Raw genomic sequence first — 14,378 nt, 5'->3', positions numbered from 1 at the left:
TTTTCACTTCACCAGCTAAAGAATACAAGCTGCAGAAAACCGCAAGAAATTTCCCAGGCTGTTATTTGACTCTTTGGCTTAACATACTAAGAGTCTTAACAACGTACTTGAATAGAAATCTTTAGGAAGTGGTTTTGTTGTGTTTCTTAGAGCTTTGCATTTCATCTTGAGCTTTCTTATCTGTTACAAGTTTTTATTATTTTTTTTATTTTAACATTTTTCAGCATCTTGTACAAAAGCAAATCAAGCTTTTCATTATTTTCACAGTTAGTGTCTTTGCTTTCATTTTTAACTCACATTATTAAACTTGTTTTTGGATAGGCAGCCACTGTTTTCACTGCTGCTCATCTTATGAGATCTCTCAAAAGATTAAAAAAAATAAATCAGTTGCTAGAAATAAGAAATTGCTCTGCCCAGTTAAGGGTCACTGTAGTAGTCTTAATTTGCTATAATCTGTGCAAGGTGGAAGGTGTATTGCTTTCTTTCAATCAGTAGCCATCTTTGTGAGCATGAGCATGTTACAGATCTCTGAATGGTTTTGATTTATGATCTCTAATTTTCCTGTTTCTAAATTTTCTAAAAAAGGCTGTAGGTAGGACTCTCTTTGACCTCACTCATGTTCAGGAAAAGTACTCTTGTCTCGTTACGAAATGAGTCTTTAAGTGTAATGGCAGAGTAAGAGGATTTCATGAAAGCCTGTTGAAAGTGTGTATCTTGCATGTTACTGTGCAGAACATGCATTGTGTGTACACCAGCCTCTTTGTACAATAGCAACATCTGCTGTTCCTTATCCTCTTCAATGTTTCTTACAATTTCCAGTTTATATTATGTTTTTTTAAGGATTATTTAATCACATTTTTGTTTTTCACATATGAACAAGAATTTCTGAGCGTGTAATTTGGTGAAATGATATTGATGATTTGTCGGACTATATTTGTAGATACTTTTTTTACCTTCTACACTTTTATCTAGTCCCCTCTTCCAAGCTTACCAGACTTGTACCTGAAAGATTTCTAGGGAATGCTGGCGGTCTCCTGTATACATTTTTGCCAGACAAAATAAGCTTTTAATTGGGAATGTGCTTTTAACTTGGCAGTTGAGAAAAGGGTAGAAATATTATTTGTTTTTTAAAAAAAAAAAAAAAGAAAGAAAAGTTGATTGACCGTCATGTCAGTTGATTAGGATAAAATCCAGATGTAGTTCTGCTATCTCTTCAAAAAGGTATGAAGCTGTGTTACTGGTTGCAAACATCTTTCATCAATTGTTTTAAAAGGTGCTGCACTTTATTACTTTATTCTGTTAGGAGTCACATTGCTAACTAGGATGATGTTGGGCTTTCTGCGAAAAAAATTTATGTGAGGAGATGTACTAGTTGTGTGTCACTTTTTACATCCAACAAAAAGGAAAAAGTTGTTCCAATCATGTATCTCTTTTAAAAATCAGAGTTTTTCAGCAGTTGCATACAAATGTCCATATGTAACTGCTGGGTAAGGATTTCTTTCACTTCAGTAATGAACACGTCTGATAACTGACATAGAGCAACAGCAGTCATGTAAAAGCATAAATTAATTTTAAGTTCTAGACAGAGCTTCCCTAGAGAATCAGCCTAAAAGCAATGATTTTGATTAATTTACAGTTTTTGCCATATTTATTGGAGCTTATCTGCAGGTAAAAGGTTATACCAGATTTATGTCTGTTTTATTCTTGTAACGTGCAAAGCTAGTAAAAGCTTATATAAATACATTTGCTTTCCCCAATAACGCTCAGTTCTAACTTAAATGTTTTGAAAATACCAGTTCCTAAAGATATTATGTACATTTTTAAAATACTGATTTGTAGTATCGTATGAACTTCTCTGTCGTTAGAACTGGTTTTGTACTTACGAGTTTTAAAAACATTTCATGAATATCTGTTTTCCTTCAAATAGCCATGTATTTTTAATCTCTGATCATCCAAAGCATCAGGTCACTGGCTTGATTGTGTGCTTGAAATTCACAGCTTTCTTTTACGCTTTGCTGGAGATTCTGTACCTTTCAGTTGTCAAAGTGGGAGGACACTGGAACTAAAAAGAAGAGGGATGTGCAGATTAATACCACGAGTTTTACATGGCACAGCTTCAGTAGAAGCAAAGAATTCCTCAGACCTCAGTGTCCTCAATGAATGAGGGAAAAGTTGCACCTATGAGTAATGTGACCGAATAAAGGACTAAAAATAAAAAAAATGCATTACTTTATCTACACTTGAAGCCTAAGTTGCTCATACTATTCTAGCAGTAGGTGGAGTCATCCACAGAAGGGGGAGGTATCCTGAGTGTTGGGTTTTGCTCCCCTTACCCCACACCTCAGTACTCTGAAATATGTTAAGCTTATATTGTTTATGTTGCTCAGGTGGATCATTAAGATGTAGCCAGACATGAGGTACTTCACTTACATATTAATTAGTGTCTCGCTGGTTCTCAGGAAGATAGATTGTATCCACTGACTAAAACAATGCTACTTTTTCATACGTGTATTTTCTGTATATAGGTGGAATAGTTTTGTCCTTCATTAAAAGTTATTAAGCCCACTTTTTGATCGGCTGCTTGATAAACTGCTTGTATTTTGAAATTTCCTTGCAAGTACCAGGTTCTTATTTTTTTCCTCAAAAAAAAATGATTTCATAAACATACTCTGAGATATTGTCTGCTTAGAAGGTGTCTAGTGGATGTCATTATGACCAGAGATCTGTTGAAGCTGTTGGCAACGTTTCTACTGTGCACCCAGGTCTGTGTCTTCACTTCGGCCCCGTGAGCCTTTTGCCTCATTAATATAATGCCCCCATGCACAGGTTCCCTGGAAATAAAAACAGACGGACAGAAATGCTGCTCACCTCAGCAGTGCTCCATATGCCTGCCTATCTGGGAATCAGCCTCTTAGTATCCACCAAGAAGTGCCAGCCAGCGGCTCTGCTGTTCCACTGATGCTGGAGACTGGCACGGGAGGAGGAGGAAGAGAAGAGCCGCCTCTCTTGGGTTAGGAGTGGAGGGACCAGAGCAGAGGAGGGGGCAAAGAAAAGCTGCAGGGGCTTGTGACTGGCCTTGAGGTGCTCATGCTGGAAGTCTTGGTAGATTTGGGATGTCTGGGCCAGTGGTCATTCAATCTCAGGTTTATTATAGGTAGGAAGTTAGTTTCAGTTTTCACATGATTTAATACACTGAGCATACCCAGTGCCTTCAGATACTGTCAGGTAAATGTCATTCTATCTGTAGAGATGTTTGTCATTTCAGAGGAGGCTGCTAATCTCATGAAAATTATAATTACACTTGTGTGGTATGGTCTGATAATTTAGGACTTTCAGTTTTTTATTCAGTAAATATGGTGGCAATAGTGCCTGTGTACTTCCAGATGCATGTATTATAAGCAGTTTTGGGATGAGAAGCAACCATATGCTTTCAAATGATAACTACTACATTCAGCTGGGCCTTCATGTTTGTAAAGAAAGAATTATTTGGAACCATAAAGTGGTTTCTAGTCATGCAAAATATTAAACACTTTTTGATATGCTGCATACTGAGCTAAGTCATTAGAGAAAGAGCCTTTATCACAATTATTCAGGGTATAATCTAAAATATAATTTTTTTATCTGCTATTTTTTTCAGCTGCAGATGATGTCTGCACTTAAATTAGTGAACAATGTGGAGCAATAAGAGCATATCAGGAAATTGTAGAATTAGGTAGTGAAGCCACTTCATTATCGGCATTTTAGAGTTTTTACTTCAAAATAAATCTAATCCCCTCATATCAAACTTTCCCACCACCCATGCCCAAAGCTGTTTCAGAGGCAGATTGTTGGTCTGAATCCTTCTGTTCCCACCAAGGGCTTGGAGCGCATTTGCTGTGAACCTGGAGTGTGACCACTGCTCTGATTTCTTTGGAAGGGAATTTAGTTTGCCCACCCAAAAGTCACCATGCAGACTGAACAAACCCATAGCTGGGAAAGACATGGGGGAAATTGCACTTCACAATTTCACTGCTGCTTTCAAGCAGGACATGAATGTGAACACAGCCAATGCTAGTGTGACTTCTCCTGCGTGGGGTTTGTTGTCATGACAGGTTGTTTGGTGTGTTTAAAAGAGTTGAAGGACCTGAGACCCCAACATTGTTTCTCTTAATCGTGGTACTAAGACAGAGAGAAGTTGGAGTTTGCAGTTTAGCTGCAGAAGAAATCCTCACTTTTCCTCTCAGAGAAAATCTGGCCAACCAATGGAAATACTTTTGCATTTTTCAAAGTGCTCTGTCACAGTCCTAACAGTCTGTTTGAATGTATACATCATGAAGCATATCGTTTGCTTATTTTAAGTTTGGTCTCAAGGCAAGATTTTGATATATGTGCCATTGTCCAGTGTCTGTCCTCTCTTAATATGGTGATGCCACATGGCATCAAGGAAAACTTGGAATTTTATCTGCACAGCAGAAAGTTTTAGTCATGAACTTTGGTCAGGGAAAAATGTTTTAGCTCAGATTTTCTTTTTGTATGTTATAAATGTTAAAACTGAAGGAAAAGTTAATATCAGGATCCATTTTATAGTCCTAGCAAAACCTGCAGTTAATGCACATGTATGTGTACAGTTACCTTGTGTACTCTTACCCATACGTATTTGCACAGAGCTACCATTCAAATTACACAGACTGCCAGATGGCAAAGATGTTATCATCCTATAGTATAAACATGTACAAAAAGAGACATAAGGTATACATCCTGCATTGGAAGTAACCTCCAGGCATTTATTGTAATCGTATTATGGAGTTATTGGCTAGTGCTCTCATGGCACTGCGTATTACCTCCACTTGCAGTGGCTGATGGAGAGGCAAGGTTGGGAAAAATCCATTAAAGCAGTAGCAGTAGATAAACGGTGAACAGGCGGTAATCTGAAAAGTCAAAAGTGGGACCCAGTTTATAGAAGGTTGAAATGAATTAATGTTAGGGACATAGTGTTAGAGACTAATTTTTGCCTTGAATTTATTTCACTTTTCTTTGGGTTTTTAACTGCATTTTCTTGTTCAGTATCCATATCAGTGTCCAAATCAGAAAGAATGCAGATCATCGGGACTGTAAAAGGGCAGGGGCTCGCATCTCAGCTTTGGCTTACCCCCCTTGCAGATTTAACACTAGCTATATCTTCCAGAGTTGTCTGGGATTTTAGTACAGCACTTTCTGTGAGTGATGGGACGCTTCCAAATCTGTACAAAGGAGGCAGTTCACACCTGCCATTCCCGTAAGTGCTTAATTTCACATGACTAGATGAGTAGTTGTCTTTGTCACCTGTCAAAATGAGTCTGTCTCAAACCATACCATATGCCATCTGTGGGCTTTATCTCTGTTATTAATTCAGGACATTTGAGTGATGCACCAACCATTGAGATGGAGTCTGCATGGCGGCAACGTCTTTAAATGCATAAAGAGTGCCAAGTATACTGTACCACAAGTCACAGTAGTATTTCTTTGCTCTTTTGCTTTGATTTTTGATGTCAGCTTGGTGTTTATGCTCCTTAACCTCATTGAGGCTGATACCCTACAGATGGCTTCCTCAAACGTGCCCTGACACAGCACGTAGATACATATTACAGTAAAATTACTAATTCACTTTTTTTTTCCCATATCTTTTTTCCAATATTTTTTCTTTTCCTCTGAGTGCACCAAACGTTTTTGAGCATTGTGAATAAACTCAAGTCTTGAATAAGCTAGAGTGTAAGCTGATTTGAAGTGTATTTAGAAAGGGAATAATATGCACACATTTTTCATTGGGAAATAAAAGGGCGGCGTGATTTCAGGAATTAAAAGGCCTTGAGGGCGTGTATTTGCTTTCTTTCTAGTATTTTTTTTTTCATTTTCATAGACTGCTGCATTTGAAAGCACCAATTAAAATCTGATGATTTGACCGGAAAAAATGAAAACTGTGGCATACATTTAAATAAATGAATACTTAAGCCCCTGACCTCTTATTACTGTGAGTTGTGTAGTGTTTTATAGTTGGTAGACCATGCAACTTTCATTTGCTGTAATTACATACTTGTTTCTATGCAAACTGTGTTTGTCTTGCTAGCAGTAAAATTGAAAGAAGTTTCAGATACTAAGGGGAGGAAAAGAGGGGCAGTTGCATCTGTGCTTTTAAAAAAGAAAGGCTGGCAGGCATGCTTACTGTTTCCTTTGGTATTATGTTAAACGTTTATTTGCCATATGGAGGCTGTGCACGCATATTGGCTTACTTTGTGTATTCCAGCTTTGTATTCTTTTAGTACTAAAATACTGTTATGTCTCTTGTTGTTCCTCTGAAAGTGTTCTTGGTCTTTGAGGTTTCTAAATAGCACGCCTCCTTGAAGTTACTCCTTAAGACGTAGTGTCACGAGAACATTTTCAGTGGTGAACTCACCACAGAGTGAATGTGTCTTTGGATATTACGGGGTTAGGAAAGGGCTCTGCTGTGCTTTGAGATAAATTTTGTCACACCACTCTCTCTAATCTAGACTTTTAAGATCTCAGACTCAGCAGGTCCTAGTGTCTATAAATGCTTGGTGACATGTTTGCTGCCAGCTGGTAGAATATGATTTGGCTTAATAAATGTCAAAATAAGAAACTGTCTTACTCTTCTTGAAGGTTTTATGTTGTATGTGTGAAACCTAGGTGTTCTTAAAAATCGTATTAAAGTTATTGTATTGGGAACTTCGAGGAGCCATAAAGGTTTGCTTCCAGATAGTATAGAAGGGAATATTGGTGCTGCTGGGAATGAAGCTCCTGTTCTTTGTAACACGAGTAGAAAAAAATGCTTTGAGAAACAAAAAGAAGGAACTGCTTTTATTTATGCAAGATTCAGTTCTCCATCAAGACAGAATATTTTATGCATGCATCTAGTACTGTGCTGTACTTAATAATAATCTGTGCATAAAGATTGGTGTTGCAAAAAGGGTTTCACATTAAGTAGCATGTTGCTTGACCAGTTAAAGCTGTGCATGTTAACTGTACCTTAATTATAATTCACTCATATGAATATTTTTCTTGCTTGTTAGATATCACAAGAATGAAGAGTATTAAAATGCAGACAGCTCCACTCTTAGTCTTGGTTTGAGTGTCAGGTCGTCTGTCAATTACTTATAATACTGCCTCATCCCAGCAGACCTCTGGAGCTGTGGCTTACTTCATTGGTAGAAAATAAAAATCGCCATTAATAGAGCAGTTTGTTCAAAGAACAAGTAGTACATATATGGGAAACAGCGTTATTAATGAATAAAGTGGGAATTTTAGCAGTTGCCACACACTTCAAGGCATTGGGGTAGAAGCTGTTGTCAGATAACTGTGCCATCTTCTTCTAGTATTTCTGCCTTCATTGAAAAACAAATAAGATCTTACTTTCGTAGTTATTTGTATTATAATAAGTAAAGTTCCACCAACTACTCTCCATGCTGTTCCAAAAGCTTCTATTGAGTTCGGATGCATAAACCCTTTGTTTTCTTTGATAGATGAGCTGTCACATTCACTATGCTTTGCAACATCATCTACATAATCTTCAGTAAGACTGCTTGCTTCATTAGGCTTTGGCATGTCTTTAAAAAACAAATCTTTTTTTTTTTGAGGTGATAAGTCCTTAAAAATGAGAAAAAGGAAATACAATGTGCTCTAGAAAGTTTAATAAAACTGCACATCAAAATAGCTTTGGGTTTCTGTACCATTGTGAGTTGAGGAAAAGACACAAAATCTCTTCTACCCAGTTTTTGAATTCAATTAGTTTAGCTATGTCAAATGTGCAAGAGCTGCTAAAGAATGTAAATTCTATTGTATCAGTCCTGTCTTTATGGTTTTGAATGTTTTTTTCATTGTTTTGCTGTGAAATTTAGCTCAGCAAATTGCATATCTACAAAAGAAAGTGATTGCACTTGCCTAAATGTTAGTCTTTGATTGGAAAGCTTCCACTATTTGCCTTCCACTGTAACCTGCTAAAGCCAATGCTACGTCAGGTATTGTACTTGCTGCTTTGAAATAGAGGGAAACAATAGGTGACCTTCTTGGCAGTGATCCTTCTTGGTGCAGCTGAGCTCTGGTGGGCTGTGCCATTCATTCTATGACTTCCTTCTGAGCAGAAACCATAAATTATTTTATAACAGGCAGGATTCTCCTGTTTGAAGTGATGAACAAATGTATATTATGGATGAAACTAGCAATCCATTTCACCCTTTTCAAGGTTTTATTATCATAAAATATGATTGAGACAGAGAGTTATTTAAAGTAGCAGTGTGCTGTTGAAATAAATCACCCTTTTAGGGAACATCCCAGTATCTGTTTCTAATATGTACTGCAAAGAGGAGTATTAATTTACTTCTGGAAAAAAAGTATTTCATTTGGGGAGTACATAATGATGAGAAATTAGCACCATGGAGGAAATGAAAAGGTGTGTATTTTCTTGCACATCAAAATTAATCATTTCACAAAGAATTGACATTAGCTACTTGGTTGGATGGCTTTAAGTCATTAAGACATCACTCTAGCTGTTAATTAAATGTACATTTTACCTTAAAGAAAATCTGTTTATTGAAAATGGACAAGCAGCACTCTGAAGCTCCACAAAGTCTTGTTAGGAGTGTAACGATGGCTGCAGCAGCAACAGTTTTCATCTTTGCAGGCACTGAACCGTTTACTGCGTGTTTCCAACCACACAACTTCCATCAGTTGGTGTGGGAACTGCATGTGCACAATTCCTGAAGGAAATCGGTGTGGTGCTGTTAATGCCGAAGGTGTTGCTGAATCAGATGTGGTTTTGTGACACTTGCAGGGATTCAGATGTTGTGCTTGGGCTCACGTCTCCATACAGACTTGAGTAATAAGCAATCAGCATCTACCCAATGTAGATGCTGATGCTTTACATTTTACCCAGTGTAAAGTCCTACTTTAATATTGGAAGCAGGCCCTGATAGGCGTACCAATTTTCTTATTGTGAAGTATTTTGGTAACCCTGGTTAGGGTATCTGGACTGGGAATTACTGTTTTTATCAGATAAATGCAAAAAATGTTACTCTGCAGAGGCTCTTTGTAGTCTTGGGTATACCATGTATATTCAGGTTGAGTCATATCTTGGAGGGAAACATATGTACTTGTTAACTGGATAGAAGAGTTCTTGATATTTCTGTATTTAAAAGTGAAAATCAGGTAGTAAGTATTTGATGCTTTGAGTTTCCTTGTTTGCCTGCTGACTCATGGGAAGAGATGCAATAAACCTCAACTGAAGCTTTGAACTATGAAATACAGTATTGTGTTGTAGTATTATCTGAATGTCACTTTTTTTCTCAGGAATTCATGTTAGCCTGTCCTGATTTTTAATAAAAGAAAATATGGCAAGTGTTTGAAGGCATGTAGAGGGTTTTCGTTTGGCTTGGTTTGGATTAGGCTTACTCTGTAGCCATGAGGGAGACAAAAACTACTGGTTAGCTGGCTAGGGTTCTCTGGTTTATGAGGTTGGAAGCAACAGAGTGATCCCACGCCGGGGAGAACAGCTGGGAACAGCCAGGGCCCAGCATATGGCTCTCATGGCTTGTTCTCCTATCAGCAGATCACAGCTTGCAATCTGATTTGTGTCCACTTCTAAGGGTGGCCTGAGCTAATACCAGCTTTTTGTTTGGTGATGTAGAAGGCATTTTTCCCATATGACAAATCAGATTTTTACCCTCCATTTGGCAACCCAAAGATTTGCATTTAAGGTTCAAATTACATTGGTTGGAGTTGTGTGGGCTTCTCACTGCTCCAGAGTGACATCCCTTTATCCTAATGACGGGATAAAGACCTGGGCATAACTCATGTCCTATTCCGTGGGGTATGAGTTGCCACTAAGCCTGTCCGTCAGACGGCGTCATTGCATTTCCCCCACTTCATATACAGCTGAGGGGGAGGCACTGTCTTCCTACCAGCATCCCTGAGGAGGTATGCGATTATACATCCCCACACATTGTTCATTTTTTACAGCCCCATTACTCACAGGGGGTGGGAAGCCGGGGAAAGGTTCCCTGTTTGTTAGTTTTAGCAAAACAGTTACGGGCTTTCCAGACTCGATCATGCTGTGTCTTCCTTGCCATGCCTGCATCACTGGATCACATCTGTTTCTGAACTGCACTACAGCAGAGGAATTTATAAAATGGATCACAGCCACTTGATTTTTATCCAGACCGTGCTGATGGTGGCACCACTGGGCTTCTGAAAGACAGCAGTCAGTGGACACCGCTTGTGACAAATTCCAAACTAACATCTGCCACAAGAGGAAGAAGTTTTGAGGGAGTGCCATTTTGTCATGTTTCCATATGGATGAGCATTTCTTTGGGCTTCACTCTTGGCAGAGGACAAAGTCCTTTTGCTCAGAAGCAAGTTGTTCAGATCATTGTGACTCAAACACGAAGCAGAATTCAAATACTGGATTTTTGCCTACTTTATGCTAGGGGAAAGGAATCACTGTCTGAACAGCTTGCTGGTACTGACGTAAAGATGCACAGATATTGATGTTTATTGTCTTTGTGATTTTCTATGGTTGCGTGCGGTGTCATTATAAACAGAAGGACTGATTTTCTGGTTAGGTGGTTAAATTTGTGTATTGTAATTGCTGGGCTAAACCATACTGACTAGATAAAAATCTTTCTGGCAATGTGCCTTCTGTTCTGATGTATTCCAGCTGCTAAGAACTGGAAAAAAATATTTCCTATGTGATCAGTATCCTAAAGGATATTTCATATACATTGTTAGATTCCAAATGTAGATGACTTCTATTTTTTGTAGACTCATCTTAAGACAAATTGTGCTACTCTTTCACCTTTTCATTCCTACGTGAAGTGTCATTTTTGTGTAGTGCTTCCCTTCATTCATATACACATTATTGAATTCCAGGGGATAGCGGGAAAAGGCAATCAGCTGTTTCAGTCATGATTAAAGACAGAAGTTTTCTTTCACAATTGTATAATTTCAAAAGTTGTTCCTTTATTATTTCCAGATGGAAATAAAATTCTATATTGTTTTTTTTTTCTTCTAACTGAAATATGTAATTATATCTAGTAATGCAAAGCAATTTGTAAAAAAATAAAATAAAATATATATTTATAAAAAACAGCCAGAAACAGATGTTAAGCTTAGAATGTTGAGACACTGTAAAGTACAATTATGCATTAGCCTATGATGTCCTTCAAGTTCTCTCCGGGATATTAACTAATAGTTTTATTACGTGATGAAATCCCATATTCTGTGTGCAATCTGTGGTGTGGGAAAATCTGTCAGCATTGAGTAAGTATGTCTGTTGAGTGCGTAGCTGTAATTTCATCAAATCTGTGTGGTAAAAGTACTTCAGTGTACATTTAGCTGTAGGGAGGTTAAAAGGTAAGACTGGAACAATCTTATCTTAAAGCTCTGGGTTAGACCATAGTATTTATATCTGAACACTTACAGTTTGGAAGATTGGTTTATCTAGGTTTATGAAGTAATGATGCAAAATTTTTGTTTAGTTCATTATTCTGTTGTCTTCTGAACTGCTCGCTCAGAGTTTCTCATTCTAAAAGGTAAATTAAAGAGCACTAGTGATACCTAAGGAAACTAATAACACAGAAAGAGTAAGTCGTCAGGTGTTTCTGGCTTGTGTTTGTTCAGTTTGTGTTATTAATTTGTATTCTGTTAAATTCACCAAGTTAATAATTGTGATCCTGAAGTACTTGATGGGGAATCAGTTTATCATTGGGGCCTTTGATTCAGGTCTAGATGTCAGTGCTTAAAATGCATGTAGCATATTTTGTGTAGCTTTAGATACATAAATTAAGCAAAGAAAGGACTTCACAGTAGAAAGAGTTATTTGCAACCTTCTTTTCTCTAGAAGGATCTTTGAGTGTCTGGAACACTCCTGAAACCTGTGACTCCAATAACTAAGCTGTATTAAGGTTTCCAGATATTGTGTAACCTGATCCACATGTTCCTGCTCCGATGTGGGGACTGGACTAGATGATCTTTTGAGGTCCCTTCCAAGTCCTAACATTCTGTGATTCTGTAATGTGTGTGTTGTACATGCATTTCTGGTACAAATGACAAGCAATTTACTTTCTAAAGAATACATGCTCTTTGGTATTAAGGGACTGATGTGCATCTTTCTTAAACAAAATGATGCATTGGAATGATCAGTAATCGTTTTGAGCTTACCTTCATGGCTCTTACTGCACGACAGGTAAAAATTTCAGTCAATTAATACCAGGCATTTTGTGTCCTCTTTAAAGAACAACAATTGTGTTCTAAATCCTGAAAGATATTGACAAGAGAGGTTGCAAAAGCCATATGCCTTCTCTCTTTTGGATGGAGGAGTACTAGAAGAAGCTGTTCTGACTGGAGTCTTGCTTCACTATGGCTGCTGAACGCTATCAGGGTAGTTCCTCTTACCAGAAGTGTAGTTGAAAGTTCCCCCTTGGCCACATCCCGCTGAAGGAGATCAAATGTGAGACCAGTGGGATTCTGCACGTTGCTGTAAGATAAGCAAATAGTGGGTTTGGCTGGGGTTTTTTTGAGATCTTCTAGATAGCAAAACACTTTTTAGATTTTAGGATTTGGTTTTCACTCTTCATACTTTGCAGCAAAAGTTTCATTTCTTAAGGCAAAGAAGTGAGGAAGACAAATGAAACCAATATTTTCATATAACTAGAGAATTTCCTCTCTTATGACTTCAAAACCCGAAACTTTGTGGTAAACCAGGGTAGTTTCTCATGCTTTACTATGTGTGGTTTCTTTAACACAGGTAAATACCAGGTAGTTATGCCTTTTTTCTATGTTAGTTCCTGCTGACCTGCAAAGTGTGGCTGGTTTTGTACACAATTTGAAAGTAGCTACTATCTTGGAAAGAATCAAGCCATATTTTAAGGCTAAAAAGTAACCATTAAAAATGTAGATGTTATTATGAATGCAGTGAGGAAAGAACAAAATCTGAAATTTTTAAACATAATATTCCCTGTGTTTGTTTGGGATAGAAATCTGATTGTTTGGTTGTTTGGTTTTTTTTCCCCCCTATCAAATGATTCTCAGCCTTACAAAAGCTGGAAGAAAGTAACACTTCTGTAAGTAGACATTCTAATAAATAGTTTATTACCTTCAAAAAGAATTCACAAACTGATCACATGCAGAAGAGGCTGTTATTCAGAAGATGCCAAATTTGAGAGGAGTGAGAAAGAATTACTTTTTCTTCTGTGTTGTAGGGTGAGTTATTTTTAAGAACTTGGCAGATTCAGAAAGATGTTATGAAACTTGCCTTTTATCTGTTTCTTATATCATAAATCTGTTTTTGAAGATTGAATTAAGTGCTCTGAACCAAGAGATAAGCAGAACAATAGACTTGTGGTACATAGCTTAAGTTCCAGCCCTTTTGCCATTTCTCGTATTTTAGAAATATATTTTATTACTGATAAGCAAAAGGATCCCAGAAAACTACTAGGATGCTTCATATAAACTACATTTACAGTATTTGCTAAAGCTTAAAAGAGAAGGAAAGTTTTCTTCATTTTGTTGCTTTATTTTCAAGAACTTGTTTTACAGTGTTTCATCTAAAATTGTTAAGGGCACAGGCAAATGGTTCTCTTTGAAATGGACACAAAATTTGCGTAGATACATGGCGACCTTTTCTTTACTCTTTTATTCATGAAGCCAGCTACGTTCAGCTTCCACTGAGGGCCAGGTTCACTGCACACAGCCCTTCTGAGCATCAAATCGTGTGCCCTCCATTAGCGGTATAGTTATTACTGTAATGTTTAGTTTACATACCTGAGATACAGCGTAGATATTCCCCTGAATAATGCAACCACTTCTCTTAGACATTGTTGTAATAGCATATTAGACAGAAGCTTTCAAAACTGCTTTCAAAAGTGATTTCAGAGAGCTTAGGTTTTTAATGCAGATCTTTGTCAGATGAAAGGTCTGTGTTGAAAGCATTTTTTTCTTCTTGCTCTAAAAATCAGTGCTTTTAGAAAGTGAGTACCTGAAAGTTTAAAAACACAAGGGTGTTTGCCTTCTCTCGTAGAAATAGAGAGAAAATGTAGATGCGTGACTAATATTGCTGATTAATGGTCTGGAAAGAATTTGTAAATAGTTGCAACAACTGAATCTTGCAGCATGTGTTGTCAGACAGAATATCTGTGCTGTGGAAGAACACAAGAGAGATGGTGTGAGTGAGCCTGGCTGGAGCTGCAGAACGTACATGGCAGAAGAGCAGCCGGGCGGCGCTCGGTCCCAGGCCATGTCCTGTGTGCTCGCTGTACTGAGAGAAAGGGAAAACCTGAAGCGAAAACATGGCTCTGTATGTGTAGTATGGTTCTTTGTCCAAATCCACTTGTTTTTTGCTGGGTAAAGATTAACAG

At 37.7% G+C, this 14,378-nt stretch overlaps 1 protein-coding gene across 4 annotated transcripts in view; it reads left to right on the top strand.

Moving 5' to 3' along the window:
• CDKAL1 (CDK5 regulatory subunit associated protein 1 like 1) overlaps positions 1–14,378 on the top strand; it is a 416,136-nt gene that overhangs the window by 255,277 nt on the left and 146,481 nt on the right. The gene's annotated exons all lie outside the window — the stretch shown is intronic.

This window comes from Columba livia, chromosome 2 (assembly GCF_036013475.1).
Source record: "Columba livia isolate bColLiv1 breed racing homer chromosome 2, bColLiv1.pat.W.v2, whole genome shotgun sequence".
In the NCBI taxonomy this organism is placed as follows: Eukaryota; Metazoa; Chordata; class Aves; order Columbiformes; family Columbidae; genus Columba; species Columba livia.
The sequence above is the reverse complement of the archived record's forward strand: the minus strand, read 5'-3'. Positions and strand labels throughout refer to the sequence as shown.